At 41.0% G+C, this 21,924-nt stretch overlaps 1 protein-coding gene across 1 annotated transcript in view; it reads left to right on the top strand.

The window, feature by feature from the left end:
* The first annotated feature begins 2,268 nt into the window (after positions 1-2,268).
* The window catches only part of LOC105475386 (G protein subunit alpha transducin 3), an 84,179-nt gene continuing 64,523 nt past the window's right edge, over positions 2,269-21,924 (top strand). The window contains exon 1 of the mRNA XM_011730585.2: positions 2,269-2,472. The gene's annotated coding sequence lies outside the window, so the exon portion shown is untranslated. The remainder of the gene's footprint in view (positions 2,473-21,924) is intronic.

Below are 21,924 nucleotides of genomic sequence, written 5' to 3'. Positions count from 1 at the left end.
GTGTGTATATATATGTGTATATATATATGTGTGTATATATATACACACACATACACACACACACACACACCACATCGCTTTCATCATAGGAAAGAAGATGTATTTCCAAATCATGGGAAGAAAAATAGCTTTCCTTGACCCTTTCTGACTGTCCCTTGAGTAGTAATTCCTATGGAACAAGAAAGACAGTGATTGATTTCAGCTGTGCTAATAGCTTTTGGCCTGTGACTGAAGCCTCTCTCTTCCTTTCCTTTCTATTTACAGCTTTAAAATAGCTCAACAATGTGACACTGTTCTTTAAAATTCTGAGAAATAAAAAGTGAAAAGAGGGTAGTAACATAGAGAAACCAATAACATAGAGAAACCAAACAAACACATTTATTTAATGAGTTAACTTTGTAAAAGTGCCCAAATAGCTAATTTTTAGAAGTATAGCTAATGTGGGAATGTGAGACACTGGGACCAGTTTGTGGAGAAATTTGAAATCACTTACATTCTATCAGCTATCTATCAATCTGCCTATTCTACTCATTAGCAGAATTGGTCCTGCCTTGAGAATATTGCCTACAGAAGAAGAAAGTCAAGGCTAAACTAGAAAAGAGTTGAGCAATAGTAGGAGATGATTCATATTGTCATTTAACACAATGCTATAATCTGCATTCTCAGTAGTTAAAAGCATTAACAATAAAATTCTGAAAGTAAGACTTTGTCTTTACCTGTGAGAAATAATCTAGAGAATACTAGCACATCAGTTAGGAAGACAAGTCCACAAATATCTGGAAAAAACTGGTAATAAAGAAATATTTCAAAAAATAAAAAAGGTTTTAGAATTTGACTAGCACTAATCTAAAACATAAAACCTGAAATAAATATAGTAACTTGCAAGCAATTTACAAACTGTCATCAAAGCCTCCTGTGAGAAAGATTTCCATTTTCACTAATGCATATACATAAAAAGACTATATCCTTTTATATGGGTTTATTCTAGATGATCACTGGAAATTTAAATAAATAATCACTTCTTTTGAGAAAATAGTTAAATAATGCAAAAGATAAATTACTTAGTTTTATAGAAGAATTTCATTAATGGCAATAGGTTGGATATGCAAATATTATGAAACACCCAATTATTTACTTTTGTTCACATAACTGTATATAAACGCATTTCTGATGTAATTACACTTAAATACACATAATTTCTTATGTACTTTTTAATTATTCTCCAATACTCTATCATCAGCATTCTGTCCTCCTCATTCTAAGAATACTCTCCATGTAATTGTATTCACGTATAATATGTCTTAATCCATTCTGGTTGCTATAAAAAAAAAACCCACCAAAACCTGGTAGATTTATAAAGAGCAAACATCTAATCCTCACAGTTCTGGAAGCTGGGGACCCCAAAATCAGGGCGCAGGCGGATTTGATGTCTGGTAAGGTCACTTCCTCGTAAAAGAAGGCTTCTTGCTGTGTCTTCACCTGGTAATAGGGGCAAAGAATCACCCTGGAGCCTCTTTTGTAAAGGCACTAAGGCCATTCATGAAGGCTCCGCCCTCATGACCTAAATACCTCCCAAGGCTCCAACTCCAAATACTCTTGCTTTGGGGATTAGGTTTCAACATATACAATTTGGGGTACATAAATATTTAGACTATAGCAGTGAGCAAGAAATAAATCATTATTTCAAGTCACTGAGTTTTGACATTGTTTGTTAATGCAAGTATGACTTGTTCTATTTTGACAGAGGCAGAGCCATACAATTCTATTAAATCAATAATTTCAAGAGAAAAACATTCCAAAAAGTTAATGTTCATATCTTAGGGCCATGTCTAACCACATTCAAAGCAACAACTTTATTTTTTCAAGAGAGCAAAAAGAATACTCATTTCAACACAGAAACCACTCATTCTTTCAAAAAAATTTGAATGTCTCTGATATGTCAGGCATTATATCAAGATCCACCACTACAATGGTGAATAATATTTAACATTTCTAGTCCTTTTGGAGCCTAAGTTTGAAGAGTTAAAAATTAAATTACTCAGTTTTATGTATTCATGAATGTTATTAGCATGGTAAGCCAAGAGTTTTAGGGGAAAACATAAGAGAATATTTGACCTAGTCTAGGGTAGAAGAGAGGGTTTTAAATTTTTTATTTTAAGAGGATAAGACGTCAAAGCCGCCACTTGAAAGATTAGAAAGGGCTGTCTAAATTGGGGGAGTTTAAGGCAGTGAGGAAGTACAAGGCATAGGGAACAGTTTGTCCAGCATCCTAGAGTGCAGACAAAAAATGTATATCTGTGAGGCTAAGATGCTTAATGTGACTAGAGAGGGAGTGTGGTGTTAGAATTTCCTGTTAGTGTCACAACAGGATACTTATGGAGAATTCTAACAAGGTCTCAGCCAACCCTACAAGAAGCTCTGGGATGGTGACCTGAAAAGAGACTAGAAGTTATGCAAGAGCTGGATAATGCAGTAAGTAGTAAGACAAACTGCTGCTGGCTGAATTGAGAAGCCAAGTCAAGCAAGTTTTCAATGTGGCAGCCTGCATGAATGATGTGTGTGTGTGTGTGTGTTTGTGTGTGTGTGTGTGTGTGTGTGTCTTCCCCAAGGTATGTGTCTGAACACGTGCAGTTAACTTATGATATTCTTCACTTGTGAGTTACTTGGAAAACTGTTAATGCAAGCAAAACCATAGATGTGCTTTTCTCCAAGGACACTGAAGGAGTGTCGTAGTGAAGGAAGATGATGAGAAGAGTGTAACAATAAATAAGATCAATTGGTTTCAGAAGAAAATGAGTGGTAGGAAGGCCACTTCTCAGTAAACTGGACATTTACTCTTGTCAGTTATGACACCAGTTTATTATTCTGCCCAATTGCTCCTATTTCGTGTCCTCCTTTCCATATCTTTACATGTCTCTAAGTCTTCACGGCCTTCTGCTCTAATTTTTAGTAAGACTTGCTTTTAGAAAGTGATCTTTAACCCATTCACTGCCAAGTGGAAACTATAATAACAACACAAATGACTTTGGTTTCTGGAATACAACGTTCATTGGGAAATTTATCTAAGGTTACTTAAAAGTTTATATTTCTCAATACCTTAATTTTTTGTGCGTGGAAGAAATGGTGATCCTTTGATCAGACAATCTAATAATCTTCCGTCCTCAAAATTATTGTAAATCACAAGTGTGTCCATGTGGCTTTGGTGAAATCACTGTGTGTTAAATACTCCATGTGAATCAATAATAATATATTTTAAACATATTGAACAGGAACTATAAGAAAATATGAAACCAGTTAATATGTTACTATAGTAAGTCAGGGATGAACTGTCTGAACAAAAGCAGGAGAAATATGAATGGAAATGAGCCTTAGACTGTAGAGAAATTATAGAGTTAAAAATAGAAAGATGGTTTCCTCGAATGTGGGAATGAAGTGAAAATGAATGATACATTGGGCAGTTGAGTCAAAGATAGTACTATTTAACTCATAAAATGCAGTGTGAACATGTTTGGTGGAGGTGGTAGTGGTGGGGTGGTGGTTGTCTGCTTTGGACATACTTGGCTTAAAGTATGTTTCTGATGTGGTTCTCTGGGAAGCTGACTATAAAACAGGTTAACATGAGGGAAGCTTAGGTTCAGCACCTGTGGGGGCAGTGACAGCAGCAGAATTACACAGAGAAGGGCTGCAAATGGGCTTCAGTGCAGTAGTAACAAAGTCTCAGCCAACTCCACAGGGAGCTCTGAAGCTGGGATGGGCCTTCAGATTTATCCCAATTTGAGGCACCAGTCATTGGATGTAGGCTATCCCTCATAGGAGCATGTGACCACGGGTAAGGTAGATATTTTTAGCTAAGAGAAATTTCTAGAGAGAAATGACCGCTCTCTGCTGTTAGCATTCTAGCAACTAGGGGGGTAGGGGAGGTAAGTCCAGTCTTGTTTGGCTGGGCACAGCATCGTGTAACAGGATACTGATGGGAAAGTCTAACAAACCTGTCATTAGGCCACTCAATATAAAAGAACTGTGTTGGAGATATAATCATTGTTAATTATTTAGGCAGGTGCTATCAGGACAACTCTTTTTGGCACAGGACAAGGAAGAATACAACTTTGAACAACTGCCATGTGCCTGTTCACTCACTTGCAACAACAGATTTTGACATCATCATGTGTAGATAAGAAAACTTAAGCCCAACAAGTTCTGTCTGACTTTCTATCACCCCATTTTGCTTACTAAGAAAGCTTTGATAACTTCCATTTTCAGGGATAGAATAGGTCTGAGTTACGGTGTTCTGTCTAGTGGAAGAGTTTGGATGAAGTATATTTTGAAAATGGGAAGTTCTGGGAAGCCTCTGAGTTTTAAGAAAGAATGTGCCAAGAGAGGAGAAGAAAAGAACTCTTAAAATGAGGTAGAATGATGCAAATAACAATTTCGCTCACTTCACATTAGGGTAACTCTCTCTTTAGAGGGATTGGTTTTAGGTAAAATAAAAGCCAGTTATGATGCAGTAATGTCAGCTGCCCATTCTAAGCAAACTCCTTGGAGGATAACAAAGACTTTCTCTACATTCTCCCAGTGGTTTGCTGTTGCCCATTATAGGAAAAGGTTGAGTTTGCACTACTTCTTGAAGCTAAAACAAAGGAAGGTCAATCTGATTCTTCCATATTTTGCATCTGACTCAAATTGTTTGAGTCAAGAAATAACAAAATATAAATTTAATTGACTGCTAGATCCATGCACATGTAGAAGGAATGTTCTATTTCACATTGCACAAATTTTCAATTTTAAAATAAATACACTCTGATATCCTGAAAATGCATGAGATTTATGATGATATTTCACATTTTAGGACAAAGAGCATGTTTTGATAAATAATTCAAAAGTCCTGGGAGATTTTGCCTAGAACAACAAAGAACATAACAGAAATGTGATAAGATACAGGACGAGGAGGGTGTATTAAAGTCATATAGCAGAAAGATGAGAATGTCAACCTCCAAAACCATGGGGGTTTTTAAAGGGGGCATAGGAAAATATACTTAGCCGTATTAAGGAGACTGAATGGGAAAAGTGACAGCAGCTGGCTAGAAGCACTATTACCATGATCTAAATAGAGTTCATCATGGTTCGAACCTGAAGATGAAGAGTTCCATATTTATTTACTTTGCAATTTGGTGTCATCCTAGCCTTAATTCTCTCCCCATACTTCTAAAACACACTTCATTTTTAAAATAAAGTAATGATCTCTCCCTTGAGTATTAGTCATGAATTTTCAAATGCCTATTATACATTTTCTTATGGAGATCCTGCCATCATATCAAATCAAACAAATAAGTGTTAGTCTTATTATTTTGTATTTCGAATGTGTTTCCCTTCACCTCCAATCTTGTTCATTTATATTAACATTATCCCAATTTAGAATAAAAAAGAGGCCTTACTATTTTATTATATTACAATACCATAGCAAACTCACCAGCATGATTACTTTTGTTTTACAGATGAGCTAAGTATATGATTAAATCCACAAAACCAGGGAAGACACAATTTGAGCCCAAAACTCTCTGACTCCAAAAATAGTGCTCCTTTCACAGCACCAAATTTTCATTCCATGTTCTTTTCCCATGAAGCATCTATTATTATCTTTTTCTTGATATTATTTCTAGTATTTGGACATTTTAAAATTACTTTCCCATATTCAGTTCAGTACCCTAATTCTCATCCTTATTTTCTAATGTTTTAAATATTGTAATAGAACTCTTACTTGATTCTTCATTTCTATTTTCTTTTCTGTCTACCTATGTAGTATGGCACTGGTATATTTTTTTTCTTAAAATGCTGCTTCTACTTGGCCATTCCCTTACTCAAAAATATCTATTAGCTCCTTCCAACCTGTACCATAATCCCTTACTTTGGAATTTGATGCCAGCCATAATCCTATTTGAATCCACTTTTTAAATATGTATTTGTCTTTTATTGCTCTTATACACACACAGTTCTCAAATCAAACTGACCTCTTCATGGTAATTCACCACACTGTCTCTCAATCTCACCTATGTCTGTGGAAATTCCTGCCTCCAGATCTCAGGACATGCAGTTTTCTTCAACTGGAAAAATCATAAATGTTACTCTATATTGGTCTTCCAGGAACCATGCAAGGAGTTTCTAACATTCAAAAGAGCTTTGTAAGTCTCTAATTTTATAAGGAAGGAAAATAAACTTTCACAAGATTATATAATAACCAAGAAAATAGTCTATCCAGGGATGGGTACAGAGGAAAGACCACGTGAGGACACAGCAAGAAAGCAGCTCTCTGCAAGCCATGGAGAGAGGCCTCGGAAGAAATCAAAGCTCCCAACACCTTGAACTTGGATGTCCAGGCTCCAGAACTGTAAGAAAATCAGTCCCCGTTGTTTCAGCTACCCAGTCTGTGGTATTTTGTTATGGCAACTCTAGCAAACTAATATATGCCAGCATTTTCGGGGGTTTTTGTTTGTTTGTTTGTTTGTTTTTTGACAGAGACTCACTCAGTAGCCCAGGCTGTAGTGCAGTGGCGTGATCTCCACTCACTGCAAGCTCCGCCTCCCGGGTACACGTCATTCTCCTGCCTCAGCCTCCGGAGTAGCTGGGATTACAGGTGCCTGCCACCACGCCCGGCTAATTTTTTGTATTTTTAGTAGAAACAGGGTCTCACCGCGTTAGCCAGGATGGTCTCGATCTCCTGACCTTGTGATCCGCCCATCTCAGCCTCCCAAAGTGCTGGGATTACAGGCGTGAGCCACCGTGCCCTACCTTATTTTTGTTTATGTTAAAGTCAATATTAATTGAAGTTGACAGATTAAATTTACCTAAAGCAATTTAATTTCCACCAAATATTTTAAGACCATTCATTTATCCATATCATAACCAGTAACTGAACTTATTAATCCTGCTTTTTGGCAAATGTGGTTGTCCTGCAATTCAAACATCCTCAGTATTGCTGGTAGAAGTATGAACTATGTCTCCTCACAATATTCTCTCCATCTTATTACCTAAGGAAATTCATGAAAGAATCAAACATAAATGGCTATGGACTGACTTACTCCCTTTGTGCTGCTATAACAAAATACCACAGACTGGGGAACTATAAATAAAAGAAATGTATTTTCTCACAACTCTGAAGACTGGCAAGACCAAGATCAAGGTGCCAGTAGGTTTGGTTGTTTGGTGAGGGCTGTGTCCTTTAGAGGGAGGAACATTGTGTCCTTACTTGGCAGAAGGTGGAAGGAAAAGTGAAAGGTGCATGAAGCCTCTTTTATAAGGGCCTTAATCCCGTTTACCAGAGAGGAGCCCTCACTGCCTAATCAGCTCTGTATTGTTGGGAAAAAGCTGAATGTTGGGGAAAAATACTAAGGCAGGGCTTGCATGTCTGACATAGTATCCTCTGGAATGTGTCTGGACTTGCTGACTCCTTGCTTCTAGCCCTCCTAGGCACCTAGATTCATTGTATTCCCATTATCTCAAGTAGCAGAACATGTTCCATAGAAATGCTAACCCATCACAACTGTAGATCATGCACCTACCCTTTTGACCCCTACATCCTCACCACCTGTTTCTTTGTTGGATTACCAATAAATAGTGTGGGCTCCCAGAGCTAGGGGCCTTCACAGCCTCCACAATTGCGATGGCCCCCTGGTCCCACTTTACTTCTCAAACTGTCTTTTTCTCAGTCCTTTGACTCTGCCAGACGTCGTTGCCCCCACAACCTGGTGTTAGGTCTGATCACCCCAACACTGTATTATTCTATTTTCATGCTACTGATAAAGACACACCCAAGACTGGGCAATTTACAAAAGAAAGAGGTTTATTGGACTCACAGTTCCACATGACTGGGGAGGCCTCTCAATCATGGTAGAAGACAAGGGGGAATAAGTCACATTTTATGTGGATGGCAGTAGGCAAAGAGAGAGCTTATGCAGGGAGACTCCAGCTTTTAAAACCGTGAGATCTCATGAGACCCACTCACTATCACGAGACTAGCATGGGAAAGACCCACCCCCATGATTCAGTAGTCTCCCACCACATCCCTCCCAAAACAAGTGGGAATTATGGGAGCTACAAGATGAGATTTGGGTGGAGACACAGAGCAAAATCATATCATTCTGCCCTGGCCCCTCCCAAATCTCATATATTCACATTTCAACACCAATCATGCCTTCCCAGCAGTCCCCCAAAGTCTCAACTCATTTCAGCATTAACTCAAAAGTCCACAGTCCAGAATCTTATCTGAGACAAAGTAAATCCCTTCTGCCTATGAGCCTGTACAATCAAAAGTAAGTTAGTTATTTCCTAGATACAGTGAGGGTACAGGCATTGGGTAAAGACAGCCATTCCAAATGGGAGAAATTGGCCAAAACAAAGAGGCTACAGGCCCCCTGCCAGTCCAAAATTCAGCAGGGCAGTCACATCTTAATGCTCCAAAGTGATCTCATTTGACTCCATGTCTGACATCCAGGTCACACTGATGCAAGAAATGGGTTCCCATGGTCTTGGGCAGCTCTGCCCCTGTGGCTTGCAGGGTACAGCCTCCTTCCCAGCTGCTTTCATGGGCTGGCATTGAGTGTCTTCAGTTCTTCCAGGCACATGGCACAAGCTGCCAGTGAATCTACTACTCTGGGGTCTGGAGGACGGTGGTCCTCTTCTCACAGCTCCACTAGGCAGTGCCCTAGTAGGGACTTTGTGTGGGGTCTCTGACCCCACATTTCCCTTCTGTACTGCCATAGCAGAGGTTCTCCATGAGGGCCCTGCCCGTGCAGCAAACTTCTTCCTGGGCATCCAGGCGTTTTCATACATCTTCTGAAATATGAGTGGAGGTTCCCAAACCTCAATTCTTGACTTCTGTGCACTGGCAGGCTCAATACCACATGGAAGCTGCCAAAGTTTGGGGCTTGCACCCTCTGAAGCCATGACCCAAGCTCTGTGTTGGCCCCTTTCAGCCACTGCTGGAACAGCTGAGACACAGGGCACCAAGTCCCTAGGCTGCCCACAGTATGGAGACCCTACCCTGGGTCCGGCCCCCAAAACCACATTTTTTCCCTAGGCCTCTAGGCCTATGATAGAAGGGGCTGCTGTGAAGACCTCTAACATTCCCTGGAGACCTTTTCCTCATTGTCTTGGGGATTAACATTTGGCTCCTTGTTACTTATGCAAATTTCTGCAGCCAGCTTGGATTTCTCTTCAGAAAATGGAATTTTCTTTTCTATTGCATTGTCAGGCTACACATTTTCCAAACTTTTATACTCTGCTTCCCTTATAAAACTGAATGCCTTTAGGAGCACCCAAGTCACCTCTTGAATGCATTGCTGCTTAGACATTTCTTATACTAGATACTCTAAATCATCCCTTTCAAGTTCAAAGTTCCACAAATATCTAGGGCCAGGGCAAAATGCCACCAGTCTCTTTGCTAAGACATAACAAGAGTCATCTTTACTCCAGTTCCCAACAAGTTTCTCATCTCCATCTGAAACTACCTCAGCCTGGACTTTATTGGCCATATCACTATCAACATTTTGGGCAAAGCCATTCAACAAGTCTCTAGGAAGTTCCAAACTTTCCTACATTTCCTTGTCTTTTTCTGAACCCCCCAAACCCTTCCAACCTCTGCCTGTTACCCAGTTACAAAGTCGCTTCCACATTTCTGAGTGTCTTTTCAGCAACACCCCGCTCTGCTGGTACCAACTTACTGTGTTAGTCCATTGTCACACTGCTGATAAAGACATACCTGAGACCTGGTAATTTACAAAACAAAGAAGTTTAATTGGACTCACAATTCCACACGGCTGGGGAGGCCTCACAGTGACAGTAGAAGGCAAGGAGAAACAAGTCACATCTTACTTGGATGGCAGCAAGCAAACAGAGAGTTTGTACAGGGAGACTCCAGTTTTTAAAACATTGGATCTCATGAGACCCATCAACAATTACGAGAACAGCATGGGAAAGACCCAACTCCTTGATTCAATCTTCTCCCACTGGGTCCCTCCCACAACACATGGGAATTATGGGAGCTACAAAATGAGATCTGGATGGGGACACTAAGCCAAACCATATCAACCTCATAAAGAGCCTGCCTGTTAATACTATCCCATTGGTCAAACCTGAATTCAGGTGGTGACACATTTGAACCATAGCATGGTGTGTGTATTCACTAAGCCACTTATAACTAATGATGTAACCAGGAGTACAATTCAGATTTTTTTGGTTCCAAACTCTACAGTTTATCAATTAGTATGGGTGATAAATGGATATATACATAATTTAAATAAATCAAAATAAGTTTCTTAAACAGATATATTGTTGAGTTTTGAGTCACTCAATTCTGGAGACTAAGAAGTCCTACAATCTGTTGCCTGCAAGGAGGAGATCCAGAAAAACTGGTGATGTAGTTTGTAGGCATGAGAACCAGAAAGCTAGCGGTGTAGATTCTAGACAGAGTCTGAAGGTCTAAGAACTAGGATCAGTAATCCTAGTTCTTAGACAAGAAAAGATTGATGTTCCAACTCAAACAGTAGGCCAAGATCCCCTTTCTCCTCCTATCAATTCTGTGCTTTGCCATGATGGAACTGTTACACAAGCAAGTTTTTTAATCTCCTGCAAACAGCTGCTGTTAGCAATTCCGATGGGGGAAAAATGGGCGAAGATTTTTGCAGTTCCACACTTCAGCATAGAGCTCTAAAAGTCAAACAGTGCTAAATTTCAGCATGGCTCTTCACAGCATTATGAAGTTACTTTTTCTAAGTAAGAGGAAAAAATATATTTCATTAATAGTTTGTTAGCTTGATTAATAACAAATATTTAGACATGTAGTACATGTCCCTCAAATGACACTCTAGCTGAAAATGTTATAGGCCTGGCTGGATTTAAGAATTAATTTTCAATATATTTTTAAGTTGACCAATCACCAGTATTTGACAGACTGAATCACCCCCTTCTTTTAAAACCTTTTCATTATTTGGCTTCTAGGAGAACAATACATTCTCCTGACTTTTTAATTTTCGTATTAGCTGCAACTTCTTAAGCTCCTTTAAGTTATCTTGGGCATAGTCTTTGGAATTCTTTTCTTTTCCAGTTTTACATAATCTCTCAATTATTTCAGCTCCTTTTGTAGCTTTAAAGGCCATCAATTCCTGATGACTCCCAAATTAGAGTCTAGTCATGATTCTGAACTCTAGTCTCATACGTGAGATGGACAGATTGAACACTTAATTTAGCTAATAATTATTTCAAACCTATTATATTCAAAATTAAGGTACTGATTTTCTGCCTTAGTCCATTTTCTGTTGCTATAACTAAATACCGCAAACCACAAAATTAGTAAAGAAAATATGTTTATTTAGTTCATGATCCTCAAATCGGAAATTCCAAGAATGTGGAATCAACATCTGGTGAGTGCCTTCTTGCTGCATCATAACATAGTAGAGGGCATCACATGTGAGACAATAAGAGCAAGGGAGCCAGAGAGAGCTCATTTTGAAGGCAGAGGGATTAAGTTTTCAATACATAAACTTTTGGGGGACACATTCAAACCATAGCGGTTTTTCTTCTCCAAATATGCTTGCTACAGTCTTTCCCATCTCAATTGTTTTGAATTTAAGGCAGTTCATAAATATCTGTGTCTTTAGGGTTAGTTATTGGTGATTTCTTTTGTTCCTTTGTGCCATGTTTCCCTGATTTTTCTTGATCCTTGTGGCTGTGCATTGGTATCTGCACATTTGAAGAAGTAGGGACATTTTTAGTCTTTGCAGACTGGCTTTGTCTGGGAAAATCCTTCACCAGTGAGCCCATCCAGAGATTCTGGGGAAGTGATGTAGTATGGTCTATGGTCAGGCTTACTGCCTGAATGCTTAGTTGATTGGTTCAGCAAGTGAGTGGGCCTGCCAGGTTCTATGGAGACTGGCCTGAAGCCTGGGTTTACAGGGGCTGACCTGGCACCAAGATAAGACATGAGCCTGAATCCACAGGGGCTGGCTTGGAGCCTGGCTCTGTATGGGTGATCATGGATGTTCAGTCCACAGGGACTGACCTGACCCTACAGTCTAGTGGGGTGGGCCAGATCCTTGGTCTACTGGAGCAGGCCTGGACATTGGATCCACAGGAACCTGAGACCAGCCTGGTGCTGGGGCGGGTATACAATCTGAATTCTGGGGGCCTGAGATCATGAGTGCCGGCCTGGAGTCTGGGACTTTTGAGACCTGTCTGGAGATAGATCTGTGAGGGCTAGATTGGAAGGTGGCTGGGTGGGCCCTGGCCTGGAGGCTAGGTTTGTGATGGCTTGCCTGGGTCTGAGGTTGTGAGAATGGCCTAAAACCTGGGACTGCAGGTTTAGTCTTGGAGCCTGACTTCCTGGGAGCCAGCTCAGTGCTAATACCTACTGGAATGGGCCTAAACCTTAAGTTTGCTGGGACATGAGGCCACAGGGGCTAGCCTGGAGGGTGGGGCTACAGGAGCTGGCCTGGCACTGGGTAGGCCTGGAGTCTATGTCTATGAGTGCTGGCCTGGTGACTGAGACCAGGAGTGTCAACCTAGACCTGAAGTGGGCCTGAAACCTGGAGCTATGTGAGCTAACTTTGTTCTGGCTTGGTATAAAGGCTGAGATGGGCCTGGAGCTTGAGGCTACAGGGACAGACCTGATGCTTGGGAGGCCTAGAGACTATATAGCAGGCTATGACTAGGACTGCAGGTACTGGCCTGGCCCTGGGGCTGATGGGACCAGCCTAGTGAGCAAATGGACCTGGAGGCTTGGTCTGAGGGCACCAGCCTGGATGGTGGTGGGGGACTGGCCAGTGCTCAGTTTTATTGAAGTGAGCCTGATTTGGGGGTCCAAAGCAAAGCCTTTTGCTTGCTTTTCTTTTCTCCCATTTGGAGGGTATCTCTCTCTACTCTGTACAGCCTGGGGTTAGGGGAGGGGTGGTGATGGGTAATATAAAACTGTGTTTCCTACTCTCTTTGATGTGCCTTTTCTTATTTCTGTGCTATACCCAGGTGCTGTAATCTTTCTACCTGGTTTCTCTAGCTCTTGTGAAGGCATGTTCATTCATGGATAGTTATTCAAATTGATGACTCTGCAGAGGGGTGAGCACAGGAAGTCCTACTCCACCATCTTGCTGCTATCCAGTCTCCTTCCACCCCAATATATAGCACATTCTTCCTTACAATTACTCAGGCTCCTTTCTTTTGCTCAAACTCCACATCTTTTAGCGAATCCTGCCAGTTTTACCTGTCAAAGGTACCAAAAATCTCACTGATTCTTAACATTGTGATCCTCTTGTCTACATTATGTTGTCTTCACCTGGATTATTGCAAAATTTTTCTAATTTTTCTGTTTCTGCCCTAGATCACTTCAGGGTATCTTCAACATGTTCATATCAGTTTACTCCCCTCCTCAACACCCTGCAATGTTTTTCAATCTCTCACAGAGAAAAGCCTTAGTCCTGACCTAATCTAAGAGGCCCTCAGCAATCTGGACAGCCCACACCTGTGCCCACTAATGCTTGCTCCGTCCTTCCTTCCTTCCTTCTTTCCTTCCTTCCTTCCTTCCGTCCGTCCGTCCGTCCGTCCTTCCTTCCTTCCTTCCTTCCTTCCTTCCGTCCTTCCTTTGTTCCTTCCTTCCTTCCTTCCTTCCGTCCTTCCTTCCTTCCGTCCTTCCTTCGTTCCTTCCTTCCTTCTTCCTTCCTTCCTTCCATCCTTCCTTCCTTCCTTCCTTCCATCCTTCCTTCCTTCCTTCCATCCTTCCTTTGTTCCTTCCTTCCTTCTTCCTTCCTTCCTTCCATCCTTCCTTCCTTCCTTCCTTCCATCCTTCCTTCCTTCCTTCCATCCTTCCTTTGTTCCTTCCTTCCTTCCTTCCTTCCTTCCTTCCTTCCTTCCTTCCTTCCTTCCTTCCTCTTTCTTTTCTTTTCTTTTCTTTTCTTTTCTTTTCTTTTTTTTTCTGATGGAGTCTTGCTGTTACCTATGCTAGAGTGCAGTGGCATGATCTTGGCTCACTGTAGCCTCCCCCTCCCAGGTCCCAGAGACTCTCCTGCCTCAGCCTCCCAAGTAGCTGGGATTACAGGCACCCACCACCATGCTCGGCTAATTTTAATTTTTAATTTTTATTTTTTGTATTTTTGTATTTTTAGTAGAAACGAGGTTTCACCATGTTGGCCAGGCTGGTCTCAAACTCCTAACCAAGTGATCCGCCCACATCAGCTTCCCAAAGTGCTGGGATTACAGGCCTGAGCCACTGAGCCCAGCCTCTACCTTCCTTGTGTACTACTCTTCCTACACCCACTCTACCCTAGACACCCGGATTCCCTTGCAGTTCTCCAAACACGCTAGGCAAGTGCCTGCCTCACAGACTTTGAAATTATTATTTTCTTGGCTTAGATTTGTCTTTCTCCTGATGTATGTGTTTTTCATTTCCTAATTTCTTTAGAGTCTTTGCCCAAATGTTACTGGAGTTAATATTCTGCTATACCACCTAGAACCCCTTTCATGACTAAGACACTCATTCTTACAGCCACTGGAAGTATTAGCAGCTGAGTTCCCCTCCAGAAATTGTTCTTAACCGAAAGGACTTCCCTGGCCAGGGTTATAACTCCTACCTGAGGGCAGCCACATCCAATGACTTGGATAACAGGAGCGTGAGGGTTCACGCTCCTTTCAGTTTTAATGCTGAAGAGTTTTTCCAGTTATAGACTCCCTTTAGAATCAGCAGAGGACTCTCTTATACCTCCACTGTAGTTCAACTGTTTCCACTGCCCGTCTTTTTCACTCCATGCAGTTATATCGGCTGATGGTGTATCTTATCACTCTCCCATGTTATGCAAATATCTGTCTTAGATTCTGTTTCCAGGAAACCTAATCTAAGAGAGTTGGCGCCAGGAGTGGTCCTAGGATGCAGACTCTAAAAAGGGATATTGAAACCATATTATCCAACCCGAACCCCACCCCTCAGCCAGCTGGGCAATTAGGACCTAATTACTACTCGTAGGTGTGTTACTTGTAGTTCCTGATTTATAGCAGCAGAAAAATTTTTTAAACTTTCATTGATAGTGACCTAAAATGGAATCTGAGTAAGAGGCAATGATGGGGCAAATTTCAGAGTTTGAGAGGTGTAGGGAAAGTGGAAATTATAAGAACTATAACACTGATGACTGTTGCTGAAAACTATCAATTCACTAGAGAAAGACAACAGAAGGCCAACAGTGGTTAGTCACTAATTTAATATAAAGTGTAAAAGCCAAAGGGCCTTTTTGGCTGCATAAAAACAAGCACTTATCTCCTTCAGTGGAGAAGAGGTTTGAAAACATAACGATTAGGTGCAGGACTTAATGAGAAAGATAGCAAGTTCCATAGAGGACTGAATTTTCAAGCTTGTTAAATCTACTACAACAAGATCAAGGTCTTCACAGGGAAGGAGTGGGACCTTGAGATTTAGAATAAGGATGCCCTGATGCATCAAAAGATTGAATTCTTAAATTCCCCTGGACCCTTTGGGCTGGAAGACGTGGCATACTTCCTTTTTAAAGGCTAGTAATCCCTCTTGCATGAAGCCAATGCCCAGGCCCTTGTCTCATAAGATAACATGCACTTTAAACCTTAGTGGGGATCCATGTTTTCTTCTCCTTCTGGAGAACAAGTTAATAAGTATAATCTACTTACACTATACCTAGCCAGGGAAGTTCTGGACCTGCTAACAGAAGAAAGAGATCATGTACCACCATATACTAAAAGAGCTGCAGAAGCCAATGTGAAATTTCAGGAAAGATACTGAATTCTAAGAGTGCTAAATTAAAGGAAGGTAACAAATACAGTTGGATAAAGAAGACATATCAGAGAGAAGCCCTTTTTTTTGTATCAGATTCAACACCCTGAGAGATAGCATTGTTTTCTACGATGACTCATGGAAGCCTGAATATAGTATTATACTATGACAAATGGCAGAAGAAGGTGGCAAAAGACTCAGTTGACATATTAGAAAGAATAATATTAATACATAAGGCTGGAAAATAAATGACTTCAACAAGTTACCAGAAAGGTTTATGTGTACTAAAATTTAAAAGGAATCCGCTAGTGAGAGTGGTTGCAGCCAGGGTTGATAATAGAAAAAATAGTAACAGACCTTGTCCTGTAACTGAAGGCCGGTTCCACTACTTGCCGCTTGCAAAGCCAATGAACAAGAAGGAAGTGCAGTGGAAGGAAAGTGATTTCATTCTTGAGCTAACAGTGGGAAAATGGTGAAGTCTCTTGTCTTAAAGAAACCCGGCACGGTGGCTCTCACCTGTAATACCAGCACTTTGGGAGGCTGAGGTGGGCAGATCACAAGGTCAGGAGATCGAGACCATCCTGGCCAACATGGTGAAACCCCATCTCTACTAAAAATACAAAAATTAGCTGGGGTATGGTGGCACATGCCTGTAATCCCAGCTACTTAGGAGGCTGAGGCACAAGAATTCTTGAACCAGGAGGAGGAGGTTGCAGTGAGCCGAGATTGCGCCACTGTACTCCAGCCTGGTGACGGAGCGAGACTCCGTCTCAAAAACACAAACAAAACAAAACAAACCCCCTAAAAAACCATTTCAAAAGTTTGGGCTGAGGACAGGGATTAGAAAAAGGGAAGCTTGACATGGGAGGCATGCAGGAGTTGTGTAGAGTATAGGGGCTGTCTGGTGTGCTTCAATGCCTATTTTGAGTTTTTGCCCACCTGGAGTGCGACCTGGTGTCATCTTGACAGCTACCGAGCTGTAGATTATCCAACTTGAGCCAATCTTTACATGGAGGAGAATTCTGCAGCTGGGCCTTCATGCCTGGTTTGTTTTAAATTAGCCCCTGGAATTTCTTAAACATATAGTTAGATGTGTGCATTGTGTAAGTTTAACAAACACACAGTTAGATAAATGTGCATGGGCTAAAGGAGTGTACGGGAAAGAGACAGGAGTGCAGTTTCACAGCACATTTCAAGGCCATATTTTAAGACAAATGAAAAAATATTTTTATAGTTTGTTTCAAGGTTCCATCTTGAGACTGGGGGAAACGAGGAAAGAAAAAGTAATTTTAAAAATGTGCTTGAAGCTACACTACTTGATGAAAGTGTTTCTGAACACCTAAGCATCATTTCAAAGCATGGGGATAATATGATCTCCAAATAATAGGGGCCAGGTGCCAGCATTTAATTATGATAACTGAAGTAAATATAATGTGGTCATAAGAGTCAAGATCAGAGCAGCAGCCAGGAGATCTGGACTTGCAGAGACCTATGGAAATGATCGGTAGAATTGATCAGTGTTCTTAGAGCCAAAATAAATGAGCTGCTTATATGAGTATTGCTAAATACAAATAATCAGAAGCATCAAGGGTAATCATTAGGGGGCTAACGGTAGCCAATCAATAAAATGGAAGCCATCTACAGGTCAGGAAGAGGTTTCACAAAAAATCAACCCCACCGGGACCTTTACCCCTTACTTTTAGTTTCCAGAGCGGTAAGAAAAAGAAATTTTTGCTGTTTAAGTCACCCAGTATGTGGTATTTTGTTATGGCAACTTTAGCAGACTAATACATCATCCAGTAAAATAAATGAAACCTTGTTACACCCTAGAGGAAATGACACACATTGTTGTCAGCATAAATATATGAAGGACTCAGGAAGAGTGGACCCCATCGTATCTTATTTAATTTAGGAGACTAGCTGTACAAGTCAAACAGGTCCTGGCAGATGACAAAGTACTGCTACAAGTGGAGCTAAGTAGTAACCTTAATTGCAGTTGCTTTGCCCATTGTGGCATGTTTGCTAGAGCAAATTAACAAAACGTCAAGTACATAGTGTGTGGCCACTGATTTAGTGAAAATCTTTTTTTCCACTCCTATCTGGAAGGAGAAACAGAAATAGTCGTATTCATGTGAGATAAATGGCTGTAAGCATTTATGGACTCATCCTGATTTATATTAACATTCTCATACTCTGTCATAGATATTCCAAAGAGTCCTGAACTGTCTTAACATTCCTCAGCACACTGTATAGATCCACTGTATTGATAACATTATGTTAATGAGACAAGATGAGCAAGAAGTGACAAGTGTATTTGGAAACCTTGGTAAGACACATTAACTCTAGAAGATGGTCAAAAGCCCTAAAGAGATTCAAGGCCTTGCCAGATCAGCAGAGTTTCTAGGAGTCCAGTAGTCTGAAACATGCCAGGGCCTTTCTCTGAAATAAAGAACAAATTATTGACTCTTGTACCTAATCAAACACCACTTGTAAGTTTCTTTGAGTTATAAAGACAGTATATTCCAGCTCCACCTTATTGATAAAGGTGACACAAAAGCCTTCCAGAACAAAGATTTCAGCAAGTTTAGGAAGTCATATGAGAAGTTCTGCAATATGAGTGACTATGTCCCAGTACACTTACAGTACTAGAGCTGGGTTTCTTAACCTCAGTACTATTGACATTTCTGATCAGATAATTCTTTGTTGTATGTGGCACAGGGGTGAGGGGGTGGGGTGGAGTGTCCCAGGCATTGTAGAATTAATGGAAAGCTCTATTGGAGAATCATAAGGCAGAACCATAGGGAGCAAAGTAATGCCATCTATAGCAGAAATATATACCATTTGGAAGCACCACTTTTATGTTACTGAGCTTTGGTGGAATTGGACTATTGGAAAATAGGACATCAGGTGACCATGTGATCAGAGCTACTCATCAGGAGATAGGTTTCATAAGAGCCACCAAATCATAAACTTGGGTGTGCTTAACAGAAATCCATTGTTCAGTCAGAGTATTATACTTGGGATTTGGCCCAACAGAGGGCACAAGTAATCTGAAAAATCAAGTGACACAGTCACCAATGCTCCTCCCTTAGCTGACATTTATAGCCAGGTAATGAAGGAGGAAAAAACCCAAGCTAAGCTCAAAGGTGGCTCAGCTTGAGAGACAAGTATAAACAATAATGAAAGAGCTGGTGTGTCATTTGCCTTCTTTGGGTGTAACCGAAAGTCACCTGTGAAAAAGAAAGCCTTCCAATGAGTGGACCTGTGGTAAATACACCTGATTATGCACTTTGTGTGAAAAGATAAATTACTCTTAAAACAAAATGAGCCTGGATGGTAGCTCACGCCTGTAATTCCATCACTTTGGGAAGCCAAGGTAGGAGGGTCACTTGAGACCTGGAATTCAAGACCAGCCGATTAACAGAGCGAGACCCCATCTCTAACAAAAAATTAAAAAGTTAGCCAAATGTGGTGATGCACACCTGTAGTCCTAGCTACTTGGGAGGCCAAGGCTGCGGGGTAACTTGAGCCCAGGAGTTTGAGGCTGCAACAGCCGTGATTGTGCCACTGCACTCCAGGCCAGGCAACACAGCAAGACCCTGTCTTAAAGAAAGAATTTAAAAAAGAATACAACGTAAAATGTATGTATGGATAGCTGTGAATGAATTGGCTGGATGCTCTGGATCCTGGAAATGAAATGACTAGAAGGTGAGAGACAAAGAGTTCTGAGGAAGAGAGTGAATGAACCTGCTGAAGGTTTGTAGGGCATGTTAACACCCAGTAATGAGCATCCAGCATGGAAGAGGCTTGGAGTAACCAATAGGCAGACACAAAGATCCCCAGTGCTAGACTAATGGGCTTAGGAATGGAGTAGCCATGGTGGCAGGGATGGAGGTTATGCATGAGCCTGACAGCATGACCTCCCACTTACCAAGGCTGACATAATTACCGCCTCTGCCAAATGTTCTACCTTCCAGCAACAAAAATTAACTGAGTCCCCTATAGAGCACAATCCCGTCAGAATACCAATCATTTGTCTCTACTCTGGAAGAGACAGACATCCACTTTGACTGGTTATAACACTCTCCTGGGGTTTAGAGACTATTTGATCTACTGACCCAGACAATGGACTCAATTTGTAGAAAAGGAGACATAACAGTGGACCTATAACCAGGGAATCTACTTGTCCTATTTCATGTGGCACCAACCAGAATCTGTCAGCTTGGAGATGACAGTCATCCTGAGGATACCGTATACATTCTAGATGCATTTTAAAAAATGATGCAATGCTTGTGTCCCTAAGGTCACAAAGGACACACCTGAGAATTATGGGATGGAAGTAGAAGTGACCTCACTTACCATCTTTCCCAATGTCCCATGTGGGGAATCTGTGCTTCCTACATCTACAAAATTCAACTTTGTGGGATCTAGCTCTGGTTTCCAGAAGGGCAATCCTTCCACCAGGTGCACAATAAGGGTCCTATTAAACTATAAATTACAGCTGTCTTTTTATCACTTCAGGCTTCTTTGTGCCAAGAAACCACTAGGCAAGGAAAGGAGTCACCTACCAGGTGTGAACAATTGACCCTAGTCATTAGGAGCAGGACTGACTACTGTTACACAATTGCATCAGGCCAGCATACACGCGGCACCTAGGTGACCAGGTGAGATGTTTATGGATAATTCCCTGCTCAACCTTAATAGTAAACAGCAAGGACAGCAGCCACAGGCTGATAAGGGTATGATGCTCAGGGGCCTGCAATTCACCATGAAAGAATCTGCATCATCTCAACAGATAAGTCACATACACAAGTACAAGTGTTAGTAAGATGACCACCCTTTCCCCAGTTTTCCATGGCTGTCCTAGATTTAGCACTAAAAATCTCACATCCTGAGAAACTCTGTAGTCCCAGTCCCAGTGTTGATTTGCCCATTTTAAAAGTAAAAGTCCCAAGTTTCAGGGACTCTTTCAGTTCTGGAAAAACTTGGAGAGATGGTCACCTTAGGTGTTAATGTAAGAGAAGGAAACCTCGCATGGGTCGAAGAAGAGGGAGATGATGAATCACAGTCGCAGTTTTGAGACCAGCAGCATTGACAAGGGCTATAGTTTGAGTCACTGAACACCTTCCTGTAAGTTTCCTGAGGAAAAAGAGTAATTGCAGTCTTTGGGCATGCCCAGATGTAGTGAGTACACTCAACTTACTTGCATCCAAGTAATACAGGAGGTGAACTATAACAAAAGCTCAAGTACTTTGCCCATAGTTTCTCTTCAAGATTAAGAAATCACTCCCTTGGCTGACAGGTCACAGCTTAGGCCTTGCTCAGAAATGACCCTCAGAGAAAAGGATCAGTTTTATCCTCTTTCCAGGGCAAACACACATTAAATTTCTGTTTCTTGAAAGAGATACAACAGTCCAGTCTTCTTGTCTCTTTTTAGTATGAATCATACAACTACCTCAGCTTCAGAGCTCCCCACAAGGTTGGCTGAGTTCTCTGTTGCAACTGCTGTGTATCCAACTCCTCCCTCTTCCAATACTGCTTCCCTCACTCACTTATGAGGGTGGTTTCAAAGAACACTTTCTATAAAATTCCTCTATGTGTTTTTCATCTTAAAGCCAGTTTTCAGAGAACGTACTCTAACACGATTATTTTTTTAGTGAGCTTTTTTTCTGGACACGTTATGTGAAATTCTAATCTTTCATCTTCAACTCCATCCCCATGCTCCTTATATCTGTTCTCTGGTTTTCTTAGCAATTGTCACCATCTATAATTCTATACACTTTACAGATGTATCTTATTGTCTGTGTATATTTTAACCTCACAGACATGTACATACACAGGTACAAATACCAGAAATTAAGCTCTATGAAGGCATGTGTCTAACTATTTTGTTTACTGCTGAAACTCTCATTCCTGACACATAACAGGAGAACATTGTTAGGTAAACAGATTCCTAAAATTCCAGAACTAAAATTTCATACTTGAAATCATTTAGGAAAGAGAATTACGCAATTTTAATATGGAGTAAAGAGCTCTTTAATACTATACATCTATTGATCTCCTACCATTCACCATTTCAATAAAAAAATATTTATTTTAAGTACTACTAGCTTAGAACCCACAAATCGAAGAGAACTAGGGAGCAAGGCCACTGG

Source organism: Macaca nemestrina, chromosome 4 (genome assembly GCF_043159975.1).
Source record: "Macaca nemestrina isolate mMacNem1 chromosome 4, mMacNem.hap1, whole genome shotgun sequence".
Classification (NCBI taxonomy): Eukaryota; Metazoa; Chordata; class Mammalia; order Primates; family Cercopithecidae; genus Macaca; species Macaca nemestrina.
The sequence above is the reverse complement of the archived record's forward strand: the minus strand, read 5'-3'. Positions and strand labels throughout refer to the sequence as shown.